At 37.2% G+C, this 22,110-nt stretch overlaps 1 long non-coding RNA gene across 1 annotated transcript; it reads right to left on the bottom strand.

The window, feature by feature from the left end:
• Positions 1-8,918: 8,918 nt before the first annotated feature.
• On the bottom strand, positions 8,919-18,361 carry LOC134551645 (uncharacterized). The gene is made up of 2 exons (XR_010080639.1): positions 18,237-18,361; positions 8,919-9,009 (listed from the first exon to the last, which is right to left on the bottom strand). It is a non-coding gene; the product is annotated as an uncharacterized LOC134551645 (long non-coding RNA).
• Between the last annotated feature and the right edge of the window lie 3,749 nt (positions 18,362-22,110).

Here is a 22,110-nt window from a genome sequence, read left to right as displayed (position 1 = left end):
AAATCATGAGCAAAACTTTTAAGGTTGTGAAAACCTGAAATATTTGTATCCACTTTTTAATTGTTGATGTGCTGATGTCAAGCCAACATGCAGTGTATTTTTAGTAGCTCTCTCCATGACTAGTTATGTGCAGAAATAAGAAGTAAGGGGTATCATTTCTGGCAGAACTGGAGTGAATTAGAAATTCTTTTTTTGAGACATTTTAAAATATTCACTTTTTTAACCTCCTTTAAATCTACCTCTTGCTATATTTTGCAAGTGTAGGGATTTAATGCATGATGCCTACATATGTGTACATAATATTCTCTACCTTTTGTCTTTAATATTCCTTCATTTTTAATTATTAAAGATAAGTATTTGAATTATAAATATTCTAGTTATACAGGAATAGGCAAAGCAGGCACATACCCTCAGGCAAAATTCTTCCATTATCCATAATCCTTCTGCCTCCTGCCTCCATTTCTCTACCTCCTATCTTTATGTCGTCTCAAAAAACACAGAGGCATTCTTTTAAACTAACCTCCTCCTCCCCACTTAAACCACAGAAATCCCTTCTCAATATGTATAGGGGCCTATTCCTTGAAGTGGGATGTCATACTTGTCCTAAATATAATAAAGTGCTATCTTCAAGGCATTTCTGCATCCAAAACACTCCCCAGAAACCTGCCTAGTCCTCCCATCTAACCAGCCTGAATGTCACAAATCATAGCACAGAAGCTGCTTTATAGTGAATCATTAACATTGTCAGGAATGAGTTGGCAAGGAAAAAAAAAAGCTTTCCATTAGAGAACTGAGAGAGAATATACAAATGACAGCATTGTCATTTCTCTTACATTGTTTTATAAAGTGCAAAACTGATTAGGAAGAGATTATTATAGAATATATACGCTGTGTATGCATACATGACAATTTTGTTTTCATCCTCTACTGTTTATAAGTATGTATGGACGTGCTTTAGATTAACTGTCTTACTTTAGGTTTTTGAATGATATGAGTAACAGTTTCATTATGTCGAAAGACTGTGCATCCTTAACAACTATATCTGGAAACTAAGAGGTACACAAATGCAAGATATATGTGGAAGGTGTTTCCAATCTACATAAAGTTTAATAAAAATATTCCTAACTCCCATTAGAAGGCATCTGAAAAGGTCCTTTAGAACAATATCACTTCAGTATAAAGAGACTGTTATCTGATTACAACTTGGAAGTGTGTGACTCTAATGTAGATGCTTTCTTGTCAATTTTCCTGTTTGGCACAGCTTGAACGGGATAATATGTACTTATAACATGTAATACAATTAGTTCTCTTTTGAGCATCAAATATTGTAAAGAAAGTCATTTTGATCAATACATGTGATGCTTTTTATATAAAAATCTAATATATTTGTGTTGTAAATTATGGGTTTTTTCCCCCTTCATATCTTAAAAGACAATTGCATGGAATTATACATGGCTTTGTTGTTCATGGAGATAAAAACGTGTCAAACCATCACTGGCAAAAAAAAATGTGTGAGGATATGCAGTATACACCAAAAAAAGGAAGATTGATTTTCAAAGAACAAGTTAATTTGCTTTGACAATGGTAGTAGCTTTCTTTAAATTGTTGTAAAGGGTAATGAAGAGTATATAAAGTAGAAAATACTCCTCAGAATTTCAGTAGCATTTGCACAAATAATTTTAGAGTGTTTTTCTTTGTCTTAGATGGTCATTTGCACAGTTAGGTCAGGCTGACTACACTGCTTTGTTGTAAACCTGGAGTATTTAAGCCATTTCAGCTGAGTTTTGGATTTATCCTCATGCCACTGAGCTCAAGATCTGGCTGTATTCTGCATAGTAACTGCTAGCCAAAACCAACAGTTCCCCAAACTTTCAGTCTCCTACTGATATTTAGGTGTGGTTTGAGTGACAGCATTACACAGACAGAGAGAATCTATTTTTTTCTCCTCTCAAATAGGTTGATTGTGCAAGAGCTCCTTCAGACAGAACAATTTGCATGGTATCCATCAACACACAAACTACTTCCTTCACAGGGCAACTGCCAGGAATATACAGGCTCCACAGTACTGGGAACGACACGATAGCTAAGATATGGCAGCCTAATCATGCTAATACTCACATGATGTTGCCTCTTTAGTCACCACAGCTTGTCTCAAAACACCTTAGGGGAGCTGGGTGAAAAGGACACTATTCTTTTTACCTCTCTTCTAGTACAATGGAAGTGATTTTAAAGAAAGGTAATATATGAATGCTAACAGTAATCCTAGTAAAAATAATAACACCTAATAAAAACAATCACAGAGTGAGTGTTTTGCTTTGAACATTATTCACATCTTCCTCTAGGGAATCTTGGGAGATCTTTGCATAAAGGTTTGATCCCATGGCTAGTCCACTTCCAGTACTGTTTGAGGTCCTAAGAATTAAGCCTTACAGACAACTGGCGTGAGGTAGCTATTATCTGCTTGCTTCTTATATGAAGCCTTCACCTTTTTCAAAGAAGATGAAACTTCTAGAGCCAAAGCCACTAAATACAGGCCTTTTATCTGACAGTGAGACTTTAAATAGAAATATACCTGAAAAGGGAAGGAGACAGGACAAGATCCCAAAATCCATCAATGCTCTGAGACATGCCTCTAAGTAAGAGAGGCACAAGGAAGAATTCCATCTTAAGTCGGCAGTAAGATTTTCCCTGCACTGGTATACTATTTGCTTGATCAAGAAAAAGAAAAAAGGAGAGAAAAAAAAAGAAGCCAGTGTGATTTACTGACCATTTATAGAGAGTTCTGCCTGATAGGTAAAAAAAGGCAAATATGTTTTTATACAGACACATAATCAAGTATAAATTATTTAATTACTCATAAAATAAAAAACTGAAATAACTCTTGCATCAATTCCAGAAAATACAGATTTTTCTGCATAACGTGACATCGCTAACGTGTAACTGTTTTCTGTGTGTGCCCAGAAGAAAGTGTAAAATACTTCCCTCCAGGGAACCAGGGTAGTTTGTTTTGTTTGGTTGTGTTTTGCTTTTTTCTTTGAGAATAGTCCTGAGTACAAGGTGAATTTTGTCCAAAGGCTATGCAGATACACAGTGAATGCAGACAGGTTATCAGGAATACAGGCAAGCTGAATAATACAGTTCACTTCTTGGTTAATTCCTCAAAGCCCAACCCAGATAGGGTCAAATACCATCAGCTCTCACTCAAAGTCACTGTGCATGTTAAATACAATAAACTTCACTGGTTTTCATTTTGTTTACCACAACACATTATCAGTAGCAACTACCTAAACCTTAATAAAACCTTAGGAAATAACAGTCAAGGAAATGTGATGTAACTACACCCCTCAATAATTCAGCACCAATGAAAAATACAGGACTGAGACTTGGGATTTCATTGACAAATGCAAAATATTTCCCAGCCACCACATAACACACAGAAAGAATAACCATCCATACCCACATCTTCCTGCTTACACATTCTGCTCCCCTCCCTAATATAGTAGCGTCAGTGAAGAAGAGGAACATGATAAAAATAAATGATGAGTGTCAGTAGAAAGAAGGAAAATGTTGTTAAACCCATGTAAATATTTGGCTCAGGAATACCCTGGGCAAGTACACCCAGTAACTACTGTCAGACAAACTCTGGCTAAGGTGTAAGAGCCACCAGCAGTGCAGTAGAGCAAGAAGGCAAGAAACAGAGAACAAAAAGAGGATGCTGTCAAAAGGCCTGACTTCTGTCCGGACTGTCTGTCTGTACAGCTAATCCAGTACCAGAATACCAGATCCGTGCACGTGAGAGAGCCTTGGCTGAGGCACCTTGCAGTGACAGGAAAGCAATTCTCTGCACATCAGTTACCCAGAGGTGGAAGCTCTGAACGAGGCTGAAACGGGAGAGTGACTCACAAGTGGACTTAGAATTCAAAGGTAGGGAGAAGTGCTAGATGGAGATGAAGACTTGAACACACGAGACTGGTATGGGCAGGGAAAGGAACAAAGATGCATCTGCTCCCCTTCCTATCTGTTACATTCTCTCTTTTTTTTCCCTGTCATTGCAAATTCTTCAGTAAAGCAGAGCTCATTCCTGCATTTGCTCTTGTATGGTGCCTAGCACTGTATTATATGCAATAGAGCTCAACCAGACAGCAGATGCAGCTCATACTTTGTCAAAGAACTATTTATGATGCAATTACAGAATTTTTTAGGAAAGCTTCTAATAAATCATTTGACTCTGATATACTGAAATCTACTATTTTAAAAAGTGAAAATATTTGGTTTAATGAGAAGATAATATTAATTACAGCAGTCATAGATTTCTAGTTGATTAATTTTGATTTTTTTTCCTGTTCTGAGATGTGAGTGTTATAATTTTGGAATTTTCCATTAGAAAAATTCCATTTTTCTTCCGGAAAGTTATGTCTTTGAAACTTTTTTTCTCTAAAATGCCTAGCTGATTTTTTAACTACTTTAATGCCTTTATGCATAGGCTGACAGGTGATAGAAATATTCTTTATTTGATACTTATTCAGTGGGGCTTTATGGGAAGATGATATAGGAGATGCCATTCAAAGCCATATCATACCACCCATTTACCAGTTAAAGGTTACCTGCCATATGGAAAAATAATCTGAACCCAATCACAGTGTATTTTGAGTACTCTGTGCTGTGCAATAAATAGAAATTCTTGCTTATGGAAAAAAAGGAGAAACACCTATCTGTATTTTACATGACAAGAAACAAAGACTCCTCCCATGCTCCTTATCTTCCTAAGGGTGAGGCCAGCCTAAAACATCACCTGCATATTTTTGCAAGGAAGCTGCCAACTTGTTGTCAAAGAGAATTAGTACAAAGAAATATGAGTCTTTGCCACTAAGAATAAAAGACAAATAAAAGAACTGGAGAAAAGAAAACAAAACACCAAAAAGTACAAGAAATTTTGATTGTTTCTTTTAGTTACTGTTCTCTTCCTTTATCTAAGATAACTAATTCCTTCTCAGTTACTTTTGTGAAATTTGGTAGTTCTGCTTTCCAAAGTCTCCTACCATTTCATTTGAACTTCATTTTTCGTGATCTTCCCTCATTTAAGTTCTGTTTTCTGTTTCAAATTTAAATTAATCTCATGATATAAACCCCCCTCTTCTACAGAATCTAACATCCTACATGCAAGCTTGAGCCCCTATTTCATAACTTAAATATGTATCATGAATTAAAAAATATTGATGATAGTAAGGCTGAGCTCCCTGAAATCATAGAGAGGTGTAAAGTGTTTAATGAGTTTGTAAAAGTAAATAAGAGCATAGTAATTGTCATAATGTACAAAAATAAACAAGTAAATGTCTAGGAATTTATTAAGTATATATAGGAACAGGTGATCAATTCATCATGACTTTGTGCTTATCTGTTATCTGTATCCTCTGTTGGGATGTCATTTCCAGTCATGCCATCATGTTTGTCTCTGTTGCTGGTTTGTTGTACTTTCAAGAAAAAGCTCTTATATTGAGCCAAATTTGGTTTTCTATATATAAAGTCAGGAATCTCTTAAAGCTATAAGAGGGCACTTGAACCTCTAGTCCCCAGTGAAATATGATGTGTTTGTGCAGATATTACTAATTACCTCATTAGAATACTGAGTAATAGTCATTCAGAGTAAAAAACTAACAATAGCAGGGCAGAAGAATTTAGGAGCATACATTTTCCTTTTGATCCCAGGGTGACCATTTCAGAAAAAAGCCTTTTTTGCCTCCCTAAACAGGAGGCAAGCACTGTCTGCTACCTTTTTTCTATATTTCCCCCATAGGAACCATGAAGCAGAGCAAAGTAGGCCAGAAAATCTGGCCCGTGGCATGTTGCTGTCTCAGTCAGATATCATACCCATGTCTAGTCCCTTCATTACCTCATTCCTCCTACATCAAGAAGAAGCCAATGTAAATTGCTAAATCAAGAAAACTATGTGGTCTTTCAAGTTAAACAAAACCCCTTGCATCAGCCATTCAACCACCAGAATACACTCTTATGTCAAACAAGACATTTTGATGAACCTCCTACCAAATTTAAAATGTAACAAAGATTAGTAAAGTCCAGAAAGTTGCCTTTTAGCAAAGGTCCTTTTTTAGTTTTACATGAGTTACTTTAGTATTTGCAAAAGAAATCTCATCTCAGATGCAGCATCTATATTCCAGTAAAGTCCTGCTTTTTACCCAATTTTCCAGCTGGATTGATCGAGGCAAAAGGAGGTCAAGTGACTTGCCAAGGTCAGATGGCAATCCAGTGCTTTACCAAGGATTAGAATTTAGGAACCTCCTGATTAATAGAACAAATAACCTCCATGCACCAAATCCCCATGGGATGGGCAAGTCACAGAACTGGGTAGGATTAACCAGAAAGGACTTGTCCGCTTGGGTAAGCAAAATATACCCAGCACAGAAGAAATACAAACATTTTCAAGTTGCTGAGGCATAATCCTAGGAACCATTTACATCCGTGTGGTTTTGTAATTTGTGGAGATTTTTAAGAGACCAGTAAGGCACAAGGTTAATATTTGAAGCCATGACATTAAATAGTATGCACCCATTTTTATTTTAAAAATATAGAATAACCCATCTCAATACACTATTATTTTAATTATTAAAAGAGGCTCAGCCACTGGCACTGAAGATTTGCACCATGGAAAGCCCTGTCTCCTAATAAAAGGGCACATGCTCAGAACAGCAAGTAAACAAACATTCCAGACGTGCCTTATGTTCCAGCAGCAGCGCCTCTTAAACAAACCTTACCAGTTACAGAGCAAAAATGGAAACTGTCTGTTTTGATTTAAATCTGTCCCTAAGCAATTTCCATGAGTTAACACAGCAGAAGCACAAGTACAGGAACAAATAAACAAACAAACAAAGAAACTTGAGCTTGCTTCTAACAACTGAACTGCCACCAGTTTCCAAAATGCAATCATAGAGCTGTCCATTCTTGCACCACAATTAAAAGCAGCTCACAATGGAGGCAAACTGCTCCACCCCAGCCATGGGAGAGTGTGTTGAAATGCTAATTGCACACAAAACTTCAGTGGTGCTGGTGATTAATATACTTATTGTTAAAATTGGAATGACAAAGAGTATAATCTAGCAGTGCTTTTGTGTCCTCTGGCTGTTCAGAAGTGTCTCCTAGCACTTTCTTTGGGTGCCAGAATTACTCAACTTCATTTTACGGTTTTCACTTGCATTGAATAGACAGGAGACATAGAAGAACAGCTATTGAGTATTTTAAATAAAGAAAAATAGGTAAGAATGTGGTTTTTTATTTTGTTTAGGAAACCTGTGGTGGGGAGGATAGAGGAAACTAGTAGGATATGTTCTCTTAGGTGAAAAAAGAATGGAAGAAGACCTGGACTTCATTATAATTGACAAGGTCCTGATTTGTTACTCTTTCAACTTTACTCAAGTCATAATTACTTATTCACTCCTATAAACTACTGAAATTTCCTGTACAACCCACCAAAAGACTTCACATATGCTTAAGAAGACAAACACAAAATTGGCTCTTACTAGGTGCAGTTATATGCTCAACTTTAAATATTTACTGAAAACATTTTTCTGAATAAGGGGAAGATATTTTGCATCTTGCAGCATCCAACTTTCAGAGTCTAACTGCAACAGAATGATTTGCAGGGAGAAATGGATGGTCATATGTTCTGTAAAGCAAGTTCTTTGTTAGTTTCTGTGGGATTCATGAGAAAAACAACTGGAGTCAATATTGACAGATCCTTGCTAAATGGCTAGGATGGGACTGTTTATAACCCTGACCCCATTAGTGGTGGGAATAACTCCGTAGTGACTAGAATATCTAGTCTAAGTTAGTCTAAATTCACTACAATGTCTAATGTACTTAGTGTTACCTCAGCAGTAAGTAGCCTATTTATGTACTCCCATGCCTTACATAGCACAATCCACTAATTATAATAAATATTTAACTCAGTAGAGGCTACAGCCATTCATAACCCACTTTGGGAGTGATACTTAAAAAGAAGATGCTCCTCTTCTCTGTCAGAAGACTATGGATTGCTCACCTCAGCTTCAAATGTCTGGGGTTCATTGCCCATCATGTATAGGGTTGACATTAAAAGTTATTGATGTACTTTAAAACCAAATAAGTAACTAAACAAACAAAAATGTGTATAGCATGCCCAGGACACAGTGATTATATGGCTTCTGCAGCAAAGATTTTGCTGATTTTTAAATATCAAACAATTGACAGAATGAAAGCAAGGAACATCAAGGCAGGGATACAAGCTATTGCTACTGCTCAGCTGGTTGCACATCTGTGGAGGAGGAGGAAACGAAGGAGAAAGACAGCAAAGCAGAAGAGCTCCTGAAGGTCCAGGAAGCTGGACTCTGAAGTACAGTTCAAGGGAACAGCAGCAATAGGGAAGAGAGCCTCCTGAAACTGACCTTGAGCAGATAATTTGAAAACAACTTGTGATTTTAAAAGCTGATTCAATCAAGCAAACCTAAGTCACTACAGGCTCAGCACACAGCAGGTATGTCACAGCAGGTACTATTAATTTGAGTAAGTCAGGATCTACGCACAAGTTCACTAACTCTCCTTGCAGAGATGTTGAGAGAGAATTAGATTTATTTTAATGACTGCTATTTTTTTACTTCTTCAGGCTACAGAATAAAAATTATGCAAAGAGCACAATAAAAATATCATTTTTTCCTCCTCTGGGATTGTTACACAGCAGTTTGGCTTCACAGTTTTTAGGAATGTGTACTGCCAAAAGAGACACCCATTTGTAAGCAACTTTGTGAGAGTGATTTTCCTTCTTAGGATATTGTCCTACAGAATGATGCATACAAACGTGTCCTGCTCAAGGGAAGAGTAAACAGAGTAAAGAGTAAACACATTCAATACAAGACTTTTGGAGAAGGAAATTGTTACCTAAGTAGAGGTTCCTAGTGCCTTTTTGTATCATCACCATGGGATTGGCAGATATGGCACGCGATTTATAGAAGACTTGTCTTTCTGGAAAGACATGTAGAATAAACAATGGAATCTAAAGCACAAATAAATACCTACATTACATGTATGTACTTCACAAATGTAACTGTACAAAAAGTATTGTAAAAGGTGACAGAATTTTTTCAAATGTCCTTAGCACTTCTTAAGAGAGACATTTTCCTCAGCATCATAGCCTCAGTGGTAAATTTTTTGCAACACACCCTGCCTTGAAAAACCATCTGTGCCTGGAAAGTGCTACCTGTTTGACTTCTGTTTGAATATTTTATGGCAATAAAGGAAGATGTATGGCTTTCTAATTGTCCATCTTCATTCTGTAATAGACACGCCTCAGACTCAATGGGTATGTGACTTAGACACAAACAGAACTACAGCTTTAAATGACAGAAGAAATTGAGCTCTGCACACACTAACAAATTAAAATCCAATGGTCTGCTTTACAGTTACATAGATCTGTTGCATTGAAAGCCTAAGTCAGACCTAGATACAATGCACAAGGATAGATGCTCCTGCCCCTCAAAACACCTATGCTCTTTTCTTACCTGAAAGATACTCCATTTGTGTGTCTTCCACACAAACTGAGAAACTGCACTTCTTGGGCCACATGTGGGTGCATATTTGCAGAGGATGTGGCTGTCCGCTGGCAGGATGGTGAGGGCTGCCTTGTAGCTGGGGTTCTACCACTGGATGTGGCAGTGAGTGCATGGTGCCTTGGCTGGCACTCAAGGCAAGGCTACAGCTTCCTCAGCTTCTCTGCTAAAGGTGTAGTCACTAAACATAGTAGATTTTTCAATCACTGCATTTTTTTTTTTGATTGTTGTTGGAAATATATGCTAATTTGGCAAAAGTGTAAATTTAGCATTTTAAATTTTACCAAATTTGTACTTGGAAGATCTGAGCCTGATTCTGCCTGACCTGTCCTTTTTTTAGGGTGAAAACTGGGCCACAGACTCCCCAGTTCCAGTTGACCTCCAGGCCCCATGGTCCAAATTTGGTGGGCAGGATTATGGGATTGCAGCACAGGGCCTGGTAAAATTGCTGCCTTCAGATTTCTCTGGGGGTGCAGCACCCAGAGTCAGCCTGGAGATGGATGATGTCACCCTGAGTTTTCCTAGTTTTCTGAGTGTTCATATTAAAGTAGAAGTTTTCACTTCTCATGCTCTGTTCACACAAACAAGAGATTGTTTTTTGTAAACACTGTTATTGTTTTTGCATTCTTCTTAATGGGAGGAGAGTGTTAGTTGGCAGTCTGTTTGACCAATGTGGTTAAGAGCTGGGAATTCCACCCTCCAATACACAATCACCTTTCTAAAAGTATATAATGGGATGAAATAAACAAATCAGGGCTTTCTGCCTGCTCGCATTTTCTCCAAAGTTCCAAGTGTCCATGTGGTCATTTCAGCCTGGCAAACAGCAACAGGATGACATCAAAGATGGTCCCAAATGTCCTCAGGTTATCGATGTATGCACAAAGCAAAATAGCTGCACACATGCCTAGCAACCCCTATAGAAAAAAACCCCACAAAGCACACACCAGATATACATACAGATTATGACTTAAAAATATTACATACAAACAAGTTCAAAGTTGGCCAGAGATTCAAAAGTAATGCCAAGAGATTTGCCTGCACTGTTCCTTCATAGACCTATAAAGCAAAAAGCCATGCTGCTTTCAAGGTACTTACTTTAGTGACATAATGAACATTTTTAGCATTTGAATTCAAGCAGAATTAAATAAAAGTGGACAAAAGAAGAAATGTGAAGACTTATCCCTTATATAGATATATATTTTTAAAATATCCTGAACAATCAGAGAGAGTGACTTCTCCTTTTCTTGAGAGCCCAAACATCAGAGGCTGGAGGAAGGGCTTTGGCTTTTACTTCCTTGACATTCATAGGTTTCTCTCAGACTCTGGCTGTTATTTTAATTGTACGTTCCAATTTATTTAGCAAATTAAATTTAATTTAGTTACTGAAATAAATAGTCAAGATACACTGACAATGATAAATGTGAACCATGAGATATTCTGTATAAATGTAAAATAACAACAGAGTAGAAGAACTTCATAAAAGTTGTGTTTTCTTTTCCACACAATTATGAAACAAGGAAAACTTTAAAGAAGTATTTTGCTGTGGGCATTGGCTTATTAGTTTTTATTAATGGATAAAATATTAATCAACAGCATGTGTTTTAGTCAAATCGCCCGTCAATTTTTCTTGTCAATGTCTGAGTTATTTCATGCCTAGAAATAAACAATTAGATGATTAAGAAGTATTTCCTCAAATTTTTAACAGTAGATTTCAGTTGCTGTTTTATACCACCTTTCCTCTCACAGTGATGTGACTATTGCTGTCATATGTATTGCTATGTTGAACAATGTATGTCTCATATCTTGTTATTTGCATTTCTTATTTCACGGTGCTTTGCCTGACTTTGACTTCAGAAAAATGCATGTATCGTACTTTTTATGTACTGTGGTTTAGGGATCTTGGCAGCCTGTACCAAATAGGTAAGAGGTCAGTAAGACAGCAGTAGGATGCAAGAGGGTTCGAAGAATTACTGTCACTGGTAGCCACACTGCTGCAATCGACTATATGGTTCAAGAATTCAGAAGGTTCCTTTCATGAAAACTGTATCCCTAAAGGCCTTCCAGAATGAAATAATATGATTTCACACATGAATAATGACAAAATGAAACTTAGATAATTAGTCAACAAGCTGAGATTTAAAAGGAAGAGCTGATACAGCAAAATTACTCCATGGGGCAGATACACCAGAGGGGAAGATCCCCTCACACAGACAGAAACCATGTAAAGGAACTAATGGAAAAGTGGCAATGGTAAATGATAATGCTGATGAAGCAGTACAGATGCAATATTTTTGGATTCTTGTAAAAAGCTTAAGTTTTACCAGAAGGACTTATATGCATCTTCCAGAGGACACATTGCTACTGATCAGCTGTGCAAACTCATCTCGTGGTGATGAGTGTGTGTGCATACCACAGTGCCTTCAAATGGCACCATTTTAGTCTTCAGATACCATGATACAGCAGATAAGGAACCTCTGCCTCACTTTAATCTTTGCTATTCCAAACAGTAGCTTTTTGAAATGTTGTGTCACTTTTTGGGTTTGCTGCTTCTGGTGACATGTACCTCTCTTTTGATGAGACTCATGGCTGCTGGACCATCTCAAATAAATTGAGTTTGATCTAATCCTTTTTGTTTCGATTACCTTGTCTAAAAGTAGTTTAGCCATGCTGTGCTCTCTGTGTGTATCCATATTGTTAACTCAGCAATTTCAAAAGGTCAGTTTGGCTTCCCTGTATTTGCCATGTAAAGCTATTGCAAGGCAATTCAAGATATGGTGTGGAGGACTCAAATGAGAAAGCATAGCTGGGACTATGACTAGTCTGTTTCTGCTTGTGCTTGTATTAGGGAGTGGAGCAAGCTCATATTATTTTAAAATATGTTTAAAATATGTCCTGGCATGTTCCAGGTTTTGTCTCGTTTTATACACACAAATCTAAGCAATACACATTGATTAAATCTGGATTCAAAACTCTTCATAAATTGTGGACTAATTGCATTCCTTTTGACCAGGAGCTCCACCTTTGGCATTGGTGTATTTATGCTCCTTCAGAAAATATCTAGATCAACATTTTGTGGAGAAAAAGAAAATTCCTGCCCACAATGATGGACAAGACATAAATTGATGATGGAACCTTTACTTTGTGGATACCTTCATGTTATCTTGAAAGATTTAAATGCAGCTGCAGGGCTCTTATTCACAGTAAGCTGGTTGATAGTGACTCTGGAGCAAAGATCTGTCAATAGCCAAAGAGCAGCAGAGCTGCAACCATGGCACTTCCTTCATTTGCCATGTTCTGACACTACATCAGCCCACACTGAAGAAATTCACATCTAGGGAGGCTTGCCCAGTTTCTGGTCCTATGGTGCCAGATGACCTGAAAAAGCTGTATCAGAAGAGACAAATTGATGTATTTGCAAATGAAAAAGCAACGTTTCCAGGCCTGGTTATTTATGTGAAAGGGACTACAATTTATGGTAGGTGTAGCCAGCAGCTGCCTGCAGCCAAGTTAGTTTGATGTTTCCCTTTAGACTACCATATTTCACTTGTTTAGAACTGTGTCAAAACATCAATGGCTTGGTATAAACTTTTCCTTGAAGAATCGTTTCTTTCAGGTTCACTCTCCCTGCACTGAAGAGCTGCAAGACCAGCTTGGTTGTTTCTAAGTTTGAGAAAAAGTTGTTTCACCGTGTTTGAAAAAAATAACCTGCATTTAGTTGGGAATCAGGGGAATAATAGCTTGAAAAACTACTGGAGAATATGAGAGGAAGAGTGTTGGTTTGTAAGGAGGATAATCTGACATAAAACGTGTAGAGCTGAAAGCCAGGCATCCGGAGGTGATGACACTTAGGGTGATGATACTGAGATGATGAAGAAGGGGAACACAGAGGTCTGGCACACTGACAAACAGGAGGTAACACAGTCCAAGTTGGAGATTTGGCTTGGTAGATAGTCAGAAAGATCTGAGCCCTGAAGCACTTTGTCCTCTAAAATGTAAAACTGAATCTGGAATTCCTGAGCCTTAAGAGATTTCTGCTCTCAGCAGATATTTGTTGGACAATAATCAAGGCATCTGCCAGTACACTTACTATTGTAGAAATGGCTTAGAGAATCCCAGAGAGACTCTCACTGATAATGTCTCATGGTCCCCCATTGCACTGGTAGATGATGAGACAGATGTGTAAGTAGAAAGCTGGCTTTCTTGCTGAAAACCAGCGTTGACATCAATATGATGTCATATGACAAATAAAAGGTTTTATATTGCATTACAAGAAATAGAAAATAGAAGCCACACAAAAATTAGCTTCTTAAAGCCAGGCACTGAAAAGTTAGGAAATGCCCACAATTACTTGTGCAATCTTAGTTGATCAAATAAGCTTCTGCTTCATGATACAGCTCTGAAGAGTACAGTTTGCCACTAGGCTCACACGGGATTATATCTCATGCAATGTCTGTGCAATGTTTCATGCAAAGTCTAGCTTGCTAGACTCCCAAAGAAGGGATGTGCTTAGATGTCCAATAAGTAAAGATACCCTAAAAGTGCCCCAAAGACAGTTCTTCATACAATATACAAAAAAAAAAATAATGAAGCAAAAAATCTTGGCTGTTCTCAGCACTCCTTGATGAACTCTTGATGTGTTGGAGAAACTTAGAGTGCCTGATGGCACCACTGTAAGGAGATTGAGATTTTTATTCTTAAGGATTTTCTTCAGAATGGTTCTTTGACTACACAGGTTGTGTGGTGAAAGACACAAGGAAATGCTAAAGAAAAAAAAAGATTATTTTAAAAATCAGGCAACTGATCCAAATAGCATAGTTCTCTTTTTGTCTGTCCTGAATTCTGCAGATCCAGGACACTGACTGAATCAATTCACTTGGGTTTTAAACAGCTGGCTACTTGTGTTTTTCTCATTTTGTGACATTAAGTCTGGAACTCTGGTGCTGGATTGGCAAAAGTGCTGCAAGATAAGTGAAAGAGAAAAGCAATTCTGAGAGCACAAAGGGACACTTCGTGCCATACATTCCAAAACATTAAGTTTGGAATATCTCAAATTGAGCATTCGTGCTAAGGAATTTTTTTCAATTTTAGTTTGTGCTTTATTTCTCTGTATGTTGTGAAACAACTCATATGGAAATATATTCTCTTCTAGCAGAGGTTTTGTAGAAGTAAGATAGTAAATATTTATGATGATGCAGATAGTTATAGGAAAACTCATGAGGAATTTAATAATTCTGTCTTCATATCTGGGTCTGAATAGTGTGCAGTATATAAGGCCTGAAGCTGCCAATTGAACAACAAGAATAAAAACTACATTTGATCACTGCTCATTGACTATCTGTACATCCTGTGCATGGGATGAGGCAGAGGACCCATGGAAAAAAAATGACATCTGTAATCAAAGCCTTTTTTATAAGCTACCCAAGAAAGGTGAATTAACATGGTGTGCATTGCCTTAATAATTCTAGTTTTTCTCATCTTCAAGAGTTTACCTATTCAACAGGAACATTCTGTTACCATCATTATATGCATATGTTAAACAAAAACCCCAAAACTGTCCACTCCAATCTGAGATACACCACAGAAGATGATTGCACACTCTTGGTGATTTAATCAATTTATATATAAAAAATTTTTTTGATTCTTGTGATAGGTGGCTATGTCTAAAATTTTTAGAAAGTCAAATAGTTCTGACATCAGGGTTGCGAGATGAATTAAATTTAGTAAGACCCATGCTGCTTTTTCCTTTCCAAAGAAAAAAAATCAAGTCTTAATCCTGCAACTGTATATTAAATAATTTATTCCCAGTGACAGGTAGGAGAACACAGATATAGTAATCTACCAGTCTGGTATCTGGTATGCATTGGGAACATGAAATAGATCTCAGCAGGCTGAATGCTGTGCACTCATGACTACAACACTGTGATTACAGTAGGTAGGTGCTTTGGGTAAAAGTGGATTTGAGGCATGCAGGAGTCCAGTGTAAAATGTGGTATAATTTGCAGAATTTTGCTGGGACACATCTCGTAATTCTAGGTCTGGTATAATGTCTGGTTGGCTTGCCTTTTGTGCCACTGAGAATCTAGGCTCATGAGAAAAATTATGTCTTCTCTGCAAAACTTTTGTGAAGAATTAATTTCAAAGAAAATAAGTTAATCAAAGCTGATTACTTTAGGCATGCTCTGTATCTGTAAAAGAAATAAAAGCAAGGTACACAGTCACATGAACATTATAGAAAACCCATAGAACAAAAGTCACTCCTAATGGTTTGTAATCTCACAACTACCTTTAATACAAAAGACAAGATTTACAGTATCCTGCACAGGCAGCTACATATTAATTGAATTTTGATTGAATATAAGTGATAAAAATCCTCAGAACTAATGGTGTAATCCAACAGACTGGTCTTCCTCTCACTTGGTCATACCTTGCTGCTTTCAGGTGTTTGTGAGTCCTTCTGGGTGGTACACTCATTATACTTTACCTTTGTGTATCACATATTTCAAAAATGCTGTGTCACTTATGATGAAAACCATGGGCATTGCATTACAAGTGTCAAGAAGCCCTGCCAAGAGTGCCTGCAAATGACTTGGTGACAGCAGAGAAAGCTGAACCCTTGGTAGAATCATTCCCCAGTGTTACCAGCTGGTGGCCCATACTAGTTCCATGAAACATTGCCCATATGGGTTTACTTTGAGTGGGTAGTGACACCTCTGTTGTCATCCTAAGGCATCCTAGGGCAGGCTAGGCTGGATTTCCATAATTCTAGTCCAGAACTGTCATATCAGAGTTTTCTGCAGTTTGTTATATGATAGGCAAATTTGTTTCCTTGTAAATCAGGTCTTTCAAAGCAGCCTTTCCTTTAGGTTGATTATGTCTTTCAGCATAATCATAGGGGAATATTCTGTGGTATGTTTGGCCTGATGGCCTAGACACTGGGACCTCTATTTGGCTGTGACTTATAATAGTCATCCCTCACATTTAGAAGAGGAGAGGTTTAGAGTCTTTTTTGAAGGTGGAAATAGGCAAGATAAACATGCATGTGTACAAGACGCCCACCTGTTTCTTCAGGCTACTTTGGTCATTGTGTCACAAGTTATCTTGGTGCTCACTGGGTTAAGGGGTAGTAGCTGGTTTTGCATTTTCTACAACAGATTTTTTCAGGGGGTTTTTGTTGTGCCAGATTTGATGTCAGTTGGAACTGACAAAGGTTTAGCCCAGTATTCTAAAATCCAAAACTGGGAAGAAATGGGTCAGGTGAATATCAATTGTCTTGCTGCTGGAAAAATGAAGTGTATGGTATGCTCTCAGATCTGGCTTCCTTACTATAGCAAGTTATTAATTATTAATTGTTCATAAGATAAGCTATTTTCATTTCCTTTAAGAAGTAACCAAATAATGTGGTTGATTTTTAAAGTATTGTTAGATTGTTGATTTAGCATCATGTTGTGATTAGTATGGCATTTCACACCTTTCCCAGAGTTACTGTCTCAGATTGTCAGCAGATATCATTAAATCTGCTTAGAAGTCATACTTGAAAGATTATTTTTGTTGTGTTTTTGCAAAGGTTGGCAACTTTCAAAATTAAGCACAAATGAAAATTTTGCATAAATGTACTATCCTGCTCCTGGCAGCTCTGAGCTGGTGGAGTCCAGATTCCCCTGTATTTTTCTGAGAAGGGGTGCTATGCATGCTGGGGGGTATTTCTTCTGAAAGTTCATTATAGCACATCTCTAACAGATGGGTCATGCTTGTTGGAAGCTTTCTGTCTGAATTAAAAATAGTTGTAATTTCCTCTGATGAAATATGTGAAAGGGTTCATAGCAAGACCTACAGGTCTGGCCAAAGGCTGGAAAAGAAAGAATTACCTCTTTCTGGCCAAAGAAAGGACTATAGCTACTTCTCTTGTAAATAGCAGTGGGCATCAGGGGAATGCTGAGTCAACTGCAAAGAATTAATCAGCCTTTCATCATCTTGGCTCGGGAAAAACGAAATTATGCTAGGGGAATTGTGGTGGTATTCAGTAACAAAAAATTATTCTGGAAAATATCTAAAATTTAAAGTGGAAAGGAATTTATTCCTCTTTCTCTCTAGACGTAGACTAGAGAGAACCTCCTTAATTTCTCACACTTCAAATTTGATTGAAATAAGTCATGCATTTTAAGAGTGTTTCCTACCCTCTGGCTCCTCTGGGCACTTGAAAATCTGGTCATTTTATGTGGATGTTTGAATAGGTTCCAACCTCATTCAGACATCTGACCCTATACTTCTCCACTTTCATCTATATATTTAGTTTGACATTTAAGGTTCTCTGCCTTCAATTCTCTGTGTTTCATGAAACAGCTAAAAATCTCCAATATGTACATAGCATACAAAAATCTTTTGTGTTCTAGACTCCTTTAATGAGAGAAACCAAACAAAAAAATTAAAGATTCAGAATCTCAAAAGTAAGGTGTGGATAAACACCTCCAAGCTAAGGGAGAAATAATTTAAAATTGAGATACCTTAATTGACTTGAATGGGCCTAGACTATCAACAGAGGATCTGACTTGAAAAGATTACATGTCATATCTGAAATTTTTCAGTATTGGAAACATTGGAGTAGAAATCTTACAAGCAACAGCATCAGTATGTGATTTCCAGTACCTCTCTCCTCAAGCTGTGCTGTTCCAAAGGAAAATCTGCATTCCAGGACTGAGTAATACCTCTGACAGCTTCCCCCATTCATGTCACCAAGAGCTGCAGCTGGGCTGGGTATAACAAGAATCCTTGTGATATCCCGCCCCAGTGAATTTCCTGCTGCAAGAAGCCAAAAGCCAGCCTCTCCCAGAATATTAAATCCACTGAAGCAGAACCTTGCAACAATTTATAGCAGGTTTCTAGGTGCTTAGTAGCCATAGTGCTTTTCTTGTTTATGGTCCACAGTTTCCTCAGCCATACTCTGTAATTTCCTTACTAAGGTCTTACTCTCAGGTCTGCATATATTTACATGTTTTACTCTGTAAGCTTTTAAGCAGCAAATTATACAAAATAGAGGTGAGACCTCTGCTAGTTGAGTCTTCCTTTTATTGTTCCATTGTAGTTGTGTCTGGAAAATAAATAAGTTAAGAACTTGAACTGACATAAAATAAATGACAGTTCAGGTTCTATAGGTTCATGTTTGTGAGATGATTGGCCCACAGCCATTGTAGCTATTTTGTAGTCTACAAGATGTCCTTGATTTGCTCTTCCACCAGTATGATAACAAGCACATACAATCTTTGCATACACTCGTAACAGGCTTCTAGCCTCTTCTTCTGCCTGATTTTATATATTCAGCATGTACACTGTTCTCCACAGAACTCTCTCAGCTCCCTTAAATAATCTTTATGTTTTCATCTATATTGTTTTCATCTTTTAACTGAGTTGAAAGCTAGATGAATATAAAGAGAAAAGCAAGAAAATATGATAAATCCAGACACTTGTGAAATCACAGAATTAACAAAGACTTGCATAAAAAGGGAGAAACTTTTCTTCCAACAACATACAAATTATGATAATCCAATCACAGCTCAATTACATATTTTCTGATTTGTAAAAACACCCTGTTCTAATTCCTTTTGAGAGCAACTACGCCAAAAAGCCACTTAATGATAGTAGCAATAGTGGGACTTTGAGTGCATCCATGCCGGTCCTGTTATATCTCTCATCTGCTTTTGACACACTGATCATGAGATATTTTTCCTCTCTTTTTTATAGATCTCACAGAAATAGCCTCAGTGTTAGTGACATGACTCCATTTCTTCCTCACTGAGCATATATTAGAGCCTAATGAAGAAATGTTATTGTTTTTTTCCTTCAAGGCACATCATATAGACTTCCAAGGGCTCTCATTTTGTTTACACTCTTTCTAGGAAGCAGAAACAGCTGAAATTTCAGCCTGGTGATGGCTCCATATTTACAGCTCTATTGCACCTGACCTTGCTAGGGCTACAAAATGTGCAAGCAGCTTCTCTAAAAAGAGAACACATGAATAAGAGCTGGCTGGAGCTCAGTGGAGGGAGGCTGACACAAGATAAACCAAAGGAGAAGGCAATAGCAATTTTATAACGAGAATGATCATCTGGTTATCAGCTCACATGTTTGTTGGATTCTTGGTAGTTGATCCGTTGTCAAATATCCTTGCCCAGGTATTCGTTATTTCTCTACCTTGTCTGAGCAATGACATCATTTTCCTCCTGGTACAGATGTGATTTTTGCTGATTTCTCTGGTGTGTCATATTGAGCTGCTCTTTATCTTAACTTGAAACAGCAAAAGATTGTAGTTCACACCTAGAATACCTCTGAGAGCAACCTTTTGCCTAATTTTCTCTGAGCTACAGTGGCTTCCTAGTTTCTAGCTAGAATTCCAACATCAGTTTTGATCTATGGGATGATGCAGTCAAGCATGATGTGGAATGAGGGAATGAAGTGTCAAAATAGCACTGAAATTCAGTATGATTTAACTTTTTTGCTAAATTCCTTTCAATTCCTCTGAAAAATCTCAACCAGAAGAACTTAAACAGGGACCAGGCTATTTGGTTTAATACTCAGGACAGATAGTAACTATTTTTTCCTACTGTAATCTTAGCAAACTGAGAATGAGGTTTGTCACATTATCATCAGTTACTGATAACCTACTTTCTTTTTCTGAAAATTCCCAAGTACTTAGAATTGAATGTCCATTCAAAAATTCAGGAGGGTAAAGGTAATTTTGTTCTTCTGATTAAAAATTGAATTTACTTTGTGTTTAAGTAAATGCAGGAAATATAATAGCAAAATAGTTTTGTTCTTTCCATCTGCATTTAAAATAAATATTTAGTGCAAATTTTCTACTTCATTTTCAGATAATGAAAATACACAAAGCTAGTAAGATTATATCACTACTTCTCTCAAAGAAATTTTTGTAATTATGTGAAAAATGAATCTATATTAACCTTCAAAAGCCACCATTTTTAGGTGAATGTTGTCAGAAACTTGAGCACTCACATGGTAGCATTATGATTGACCTGAATGCACATAACCAGAATATGCTGAGCTTTTGAGGCAGTTCAGGTAGTGGATTAATTTAAACTTTCATAGTGCACAGAAGCCAGTAAGGTAGGTTTTATGGAATCATATAAAGATATTTATGGAATCATATCAATAGCCATAATCAGCATTTGCAACTGGCAAACACGCTGCCTTTGGGCTGTAATCCAGGGAGCACGTCATTTCAGTAAGAAAGAAGTGGGATTGCTCTTTGGTGTCCAAGTGAAAAAGAAATGGGGATGAAGAGGTGTCACGATGAGATACATCTAATTATGCAGTATAAGACTTGGGCAGTAGAGATATGATAGCCAGAGAAAGAGAGAGAGACAGACACACATACAGATAGGGTGCCAGAGAAGAGATCAGACTCTAGAAACACCATATTGATCATCAGGGCTAAACTTTATTTTCTTGAAGCTGGACAGACTGTTTAGAGAGGGCTACAGTTTTACTCAGCCTTAAAAGCTTGAGATTTTAGCTCCACAAAAGTCAGGAAAATTTTGACTTAGAAGCAGAAGTAGTCAGGAAATTCCAAATCAAGTAATGATTCCACCTTTCAAAATGGTGGGAGAGAAAGAAAACAAAAAGGCTGCTGGAAATTTTTATAATTGCTGCAAAAGAAAGTAGAATATTTTAAATAGTCATTCAAAGAAAGCAAGTCACTTCCACACAAAACAAGGAAGCTGTTTCTGTACTGACTCTTACAATGTCAAAATTTGGCCCTTTGCTTGGAAGTTACTATCTCTAACATCTTGCATCACGGGTTCCCAGTCAAAGAGAGGAACTCTCAAGGATACTTTTTATTTTACTAACTGCTGCTTAGTCTATCACTTATAAGCTGATCATTCAGTTGCTTTAAATAATATACTTTACTCCTTTACTGAATAGGCTTTGTACTTACAATGGCAGACATATCTGAACCGGTTAAGTCATGGCAGCTGTGGATAACATTTGTCAGTATTTTCTGACTCTTACATAAGTATGTCAATAAAATTTGCATTTGAACAGGGCCTTCCCTCTTCCTTCCTCTAGAGTAAATTTAAAGGATCATAATAACAAAAAATATCAGTGTGTTTTGGGGTAAGAGCAAAATTAGCAAGTCAGCTCACAATATGGACTCACAAGCATTGATGAAGGCTGGGAGATCAACTGCATAAAACACATTTGACAGTTCCTTAATGACAGACTCCAATGAAGACTTTGGCCTCAGCTTGTTAGGTAGAGATACTCAAAAAGGATGCCCCTGTTGTCTCCTGTCAAGAGACAGCCAAATTTTTGCATCAACTTTGCTTTTACAAAAAGAAAATTTCTCATTGGACTCATGATGATTTTAAAAGGTATTTTATGAATATTACAATGATTTTCAGGTACTCTTTGAGGTATTCTTTTCTTTTGCTTTTAGAGCAACTGATGGATCAATACAAATAAAATATAGTAGATCATATAATGGGAAAAAGATTATGTGATAATT

The sequence above is a fragment of the Prinia subflava genome, chromosome 5, assembly GCF_021018805.1.
Source record: "Prinia subflava isolate CZ2003 ecotype Zambia chromosome 5, Cam_Psub_1.2, whole genome shotgun sequence".
In the NCBI taxonomy this organism is placed as follows: Eukaryota; Metazoa; Chordata; class Aves; order Passeriformes; family Cisticolidae; genus Prinia; species Prinia subflava.
Note: the sequence above shows the minus strand (reverse complement) of the source record. Positions and strands in the feature narration are given on the sequence as shown.